This window comes from Egretta garzetta, unplaced genomic scaffold (assembly GCF_000687185.1).
Source record: "Egretta garzetta isolate BGI_Z169 unplaced genomic scaffold, ASM68718v1 scaffold55, whole genome shotgun sequence".
NCBI classification, from domain to species: Eukaryota; Metazoa; Chordata; class Aves; order Pelecaniformes; family Ardeidae; genus Egretta; species Egretta garzetta.
This window is the reverse complement of record NW_009259863.1, coordinates 1648838-1654837: the sequence shown is the minus strand read 5'-3', so window position 1 is coordinate 1654837 and position 6000 is coordinate 1648838.

Sequence of the window (6000 nt, the reverse complement as noted above, 5' to 3'; positions counted from 1 at the left end):
TTAACAAGGCCAAGTGCTGGGTCCTGCAGCTCGGTCACAACAACCCCATGCAGTGCTACAGGCGTGGGGAAGAGTGGCTGGAAAGCTGCCTGGCAAAGAGGGACCTCGGGGTACTGGTTGACAGCTGGCTGAATATGAGCCAGCAGTGTGCCCAGGTGGCCAAGAAAGCCAATGGCATCCTGGCTTGTATCAGGAATAGTGTGGCGAACAGGAGCAGGGAAGTGATCATGCCCCTGTACTCCACACCAATGAGGCTGCACCTCGAATACTGTGTTCAGTTTTGGGCCCCTTACTACAAGAAAGATGCTGAGGGGCTGGAGCATGTCTCAAGAAGGGCAACGAAGCTGGTGAAGAATCTGGAGCACAAGTCTTATGCGGAGCGGCTGAGGGAACTGGGGTTGTTTAGCCTGGAGAACAGGAGGCTGAAGGGAGACCTTATTCCTCTCTACAACTACCTGAAAGGAGGTGGTAGTGCGGTGGGTGTTGGTCTCTTCTCCCAGGTAATGGGCAATATGACAAGAGGAAATGGCCTCAATTTGCGCCAGGGGAGGTTTAGATTGGGCATTAGGAAAAGTTTCTTCATGGAAGGGGTTGTCAAGCATTGGAACAGGCTGCCCAGGGAAGTGGTTGAATCCCCATTCCTGGAGGTATTTAAAAGACAGGCAGATGTGGTGCTTAGGGACATGGTTTAATAGGCATGGTGGTGTTGGGTTGACAGTTGGACTTGATGATTTTGGAGATCTTTTTCAACCTTAATGATTCTATGATTCTACTATTTTAGAATCAATTAGTGGTTCATCATTAAAATATCACTGTATCCTCAAAATGAATCCATACCTATTTGTCTTGCACATTTTGTGAAAATCAGATTAAAATATGCATGCTATTAAATAGGTATGTTTTCAATACACATATGTGTGTTTATTCATGTAGACTGAAAATATGTAATGAACATTGAGAATTTTGAATGAGAAAGCATAATTCTATAGCTACTTTTAGTGTTGAAGCATGTATTTATATATGATCTCATAAAATTAAATGGTCATCATCAGCTAGACTGAGAACAAGTCCTGAAAAGGGATAATATGCCCTGAAGCTAAACTCTAAGAAGAAATGTGTGGCAATGTGCCAATAATTTTGCTGTAATTTTGAAGTAAGTAGTATCTAGATTGTTCCCTTATAGCATTATGTTTTGCTTGTTAAAGCACCAGTTTGTTGTTCCCATTGTATGTTAGAACCTCCAGTATATTGAAGACAGTTTGTACAGCTACTGGATTACACAGCCTTCAAAGGCTGATCTAACCATTTCTTGTCACTTGTGTAGTTATTATCTGCAAAAATTCTTGGAGGGCCCATAATTATGTTAATCCTCACTTGACATTTTAGATCTTAAGCCATCCTAAGTTGCAACATCACACAGCATCATCAAAATACTGTTAGACAGCTATCAGGTAGCATCATGAGGATTAGAGATGTGTAATACCTAGCTATAAACGAATATTACAGCTCTTCCATCTCGTGCTTTTGACCACAAACAAGAAAGTAAGTCTATTGAGTCTGGGTCATAAAAACTCAAATTAATACCTCATGATTTCCTTTCTCATTAGTTTTCTTGCTGTTCATAATCAAAGGTATAATTTTTTTTGTTTATTAATATATAAACATTCCATCATATCAATTCATTTGTATTACATATTCAGTGGAATGCTTCACTTCAGCATTCAATAAAAACAATCCAACAGATATGATTTTAATTCTGTACAGAGAAACAATATTTGTGTATTTTGCTAAGACTATTTACCTCTGTATATAATATATAAGCTACAATAAATATGAGCAAATACCTATAGGCATAAATTCTGATATTTATGTATGTACTTTATCAGTAGCAAGCTTAAGAAAGACACGTCAAAAGTATTAAGACTTATTATGTTCATGTTTTTCCATCTGTATATCTATATACAGGTGAATAATTTCACTAGAAGTCACTTGTGTGGATATATAAATCCCACCCCCACAAAATCATTGTAGGTGTCAAGTTTCAGCAGCAAAACTTGAAGAGAATGGAATTATTATTATATTCTAACTCCTGAAACTGTCAGTTAAGAAAAGCTGGTTTTGTTAGAGTTGCTTGACACATGAACAACTGAGAAAGCTTAACTTTCAAAGTTCCCTTTTCATTTCACTTCATAATGGAAACACAAATGCTGATCAGAAATATTTGTAACTTGTTTTAGTGTAGAAAAGAAATTTTATAAAAGCAAATCAGTATTTAAACTGAAACTGCATAAACTCCTGCAATTTTGAGTACTTATGGTAAATTAAATATTTTGACAATTCCTTCTATATGTTGTCACTAAAAATTAGGAAAAACAATGTCCAGCTGCTAAGAAAAATGAAAAATTCTGATGTTAGTTTAAAAAAAAACCCCAAACCATAACTTAATTTTATTGAAAGGATTTCAGCCAACTGTATTACTGGTTTTCTACCTTGTGCAGGATGAACCATATGCTCAAAGTTATCCAGTTCACAGGCGAATCAATAGAAGTCTTCCTGACTTCAATGAGAGCTGGATCAGACCCAATGAAGACCTATTGATGCAGTTCTAGGACTCTGACAATCCAGCAGAACAAAAACAATGCACAAAATATGACTCAACAAAGTGCAAAGGAGGTAAGATCAGCCATATCCTCTGTGATTTCTCCCCTATGACCTACCAGTGGTTCTTCGTGCACTGTTAGCTTCACAGCATGTCAAATTAGGTAAAGTCAAGGTCTCAGATTTTACTTCCTTTTTTTTTTTTACTTTTCTTTTCCATAAGCGAAGTGAAAGTGAAGTTTCTGGGACCTTTGGGATAATGTACTTGAAACAACTTCATTTCTTCTGTCCTCCTCTAACATAAATAACAAGTATCAGATACACTCTGTAATGAACATGAAGAAAAGCTGGAGAGAAGAACCAGAAAACTTGTCTTTTATATGTGTTAGTTCAGCCTAGTCTTCCTGCTTTGTCACTGTCTTTAATTTTCCCTCTAGCTCTATAAAAACTTCTGGCTGTCTCTTAAATTCATTTATAGTATGTGCTTCAGTGGGCTTACCTGACAACTTATTCCTCACGTTTATTACTTTTAGAATGAAATAGTTGTGTTTGAATACTGCTGCTGTTTCCATTTAAAGGAATATTGTCTACTTACCAGGTTTTGTTTTGGTTTAAATTGACTAATTTTTAAAATAGACTTTTTTACTGACAAATCCCTCTTTAAACCTTACACCCAGATCTCGATATCTATAATTGTATCTCTGCTCCACCAGTGAGGTATAGTGCAGTCTTATGGATAGCTTAGAAAGAATCAGCTACCTCTCCTGAGTCAGTGCAGTAGGTGCTGTTACAATAATACGATCTTGCAGGCCCCCCTATAACTGTGTGCCATCTTTCCAAAGACCAAGCCAGAGAGACAACTGCATGTTTGCCACGATATTTTGAGTGTGACTACATGTCAGGAGAAGAGTGATGTTGTCCAGTCTCCTAACAATCTAAAAGAAACTGACTGACAAACTGATGCCATATGTCTTTCAGCACTGGAAACACTCATGGGTATTTGCAGCACTCATTGAATTATTTCCCTGTCACCCTTTTCTAAAATAATAACAGTGATTGTTTTTTCTAAAATATTCAGTAAGTAGGACTTAAAATGGGCAAATACTGGCAAAACAGTATAAGGAAGGGTTCTTTAGAAATTTTTCTAAGAACTTCTAGCTAAGCATTTTTCTTTAAGTATCTTTGAGAAAACAGGAAGTTATTTGTTAGTTTATTTATAAATGCCGAAAACATTAATGGAGAAAGCTTCCTGGTTGAATGCCAGATGGGAACACTGTCACGCTGGCAAAAAGAATGTGTCTTTTAGTCAGGTGCATCCTGAAATGATGAAATCCCATGTGTATGTTTGTACAATGTTGACAGGGAACTGGGGAAGTACATAGCACAGAGCAAAACTATTATTTTTTATTTTTTTATTTTTTTTTATATATATTGAAGATTTCCAATGTAACTTCTTCACCAAAATCTATCGTAGGGAACAGCCAATTGCTCGAGATGCAACCAGCTGACAAAAGAGAAAGGTGTAAAGGTGAGTCACTATTGGGCAATAATTTAGTCAAAAAGTATTCCTTCTAGGTTCACAAGGACGACTGATATGACCAATTAGAGCAACAGTTTGGGGTTTGTTTCTGAGGTTTACATCATAAATAGACATCTGCTCTTAGAGTAACTCACTGAAGTAGCTCTACATGAGAATAACTTTCAAATCACGACTATTTGAGTGTCTAGAGGTCAGCAGGATTAATGAGCGACAGCCAAGGGCCAATGGCACAAACTGAAACATAAGAGGTTTCCGTTGAATATTAGGAAGTACTTCTTTGAGGGTGACACAGCATTGGAACAGGCTGCCCAGGGAGGTTGTGGAGTCTCCTTCCTTGCAGATATTCAAAACTTGCCTGGACAATGTCCTGTGCAGCCTGTTCTAGGTGATCCTACTTTAGCAGGGGGGTTGGACTAGATGATCTACAAAGGTCCCTTCCAACCCCTGCCATTCTGTGATTCTGATTCTGTGAACCTTCCAGAACTGGCATCAAAATAAGGCAAAACAAAATAAACTTCTCAGGATAATAATAAAAAACATTAAGATGTCCTGTCTTAAAATGGACAATGTCTTATTTTATTAAGTAGCAAAACTGTTAAAACTTTCCATCAGATTTTACAGAATAGTACTATGAAATTTCACTGTTTTTTTCTCACATACATAAGCTTTACTTGCTAATCAAAAAGACATTTTTTTGAGCTAGATTGGCTCCTGATTTATTAAGATACTTTACATGTATGCATAGCTGCAGTGATCAAGCAGTGATGAAGGGTAAAGGGAAGAGAACATATCTATTGTCTAACTGTTGAAAGTATGTTCATATTACTCCATAATCTGCATAGTTTATAGAAAGAAAGAGAAGCTCTTCCAAAAGGACACTATCTACAAGTTCTGCACCTCCCTGAGGAGCCTCTTCATTGACTGCATCTCTTCCCTCAGTTTGAAGTAGCTGGGATAAACACAGAGAATATACCCACTACAGCTCCTGCACAAATTCTTCCCAGTTGCTTCAAAGAACTAACAGTTTTCTACAGGAACTAGCTTTGAAGTTTATTCTGCAGTATTTGAATTTAAATATTCAAGAAGTAAAAATTTAAACAAAATATATATTATCACTTTGCAAGATTATTATCGATTTAAGGAATAGCCATTTTTCAGTGCAACCATTTTGTTTGTCAATCTCGAAATACTACAGCAAAATTCTAGGGTTGTCATATTCTCAGGATATTTGTATGATTCCAACCTTTCTGAAAGGTAAGAAAACACTTGCTTCTTTATGCTTAGACAACTGTGAGGAGAACAGTCTTTCACCATTGGTGAGTGCATCTTTTTAAACTACACCTTCTGGGGAAAGTATGAAGTAAATTTCTCAATTTAATAAATGAGATTTATCCTTTCATCCCAGCTAATGAGATTCTGGGCTGGTTTCTAAATTTGGCTGACATTAGACTGCACAGGGAGCCATGTTTCCATCTACTGATGAGGGTTAAGCATGTTATAATCTTAAAATGGATGTCCTCAGGCACCATCTCTACAGTACAGGTTTCATCATCTTTTAGATGCTGTTGCCATGGAAAACTTTTATATTGCTCTAAGGACTCTTTCACATATTCTTATGCTGTGTGTCATTCTGTCTTTGAACATATGGAGGGAAAGCAGCACTCCCTTGGCTAAATATGAAATCTATCCAAATTTGAATATCTAGTATGAACTTTGAATGTACAGTTGTCACACAGCAACAGGATCTTTTGTTGTAGAATAAATGGTTTTGTTAAGAAAGCAAGTACTACTGCTGGTTCTCAGGGTGGAATACTTTTCATATGACCATTCCACATATATCATTACCTGATAAAACTTATGAT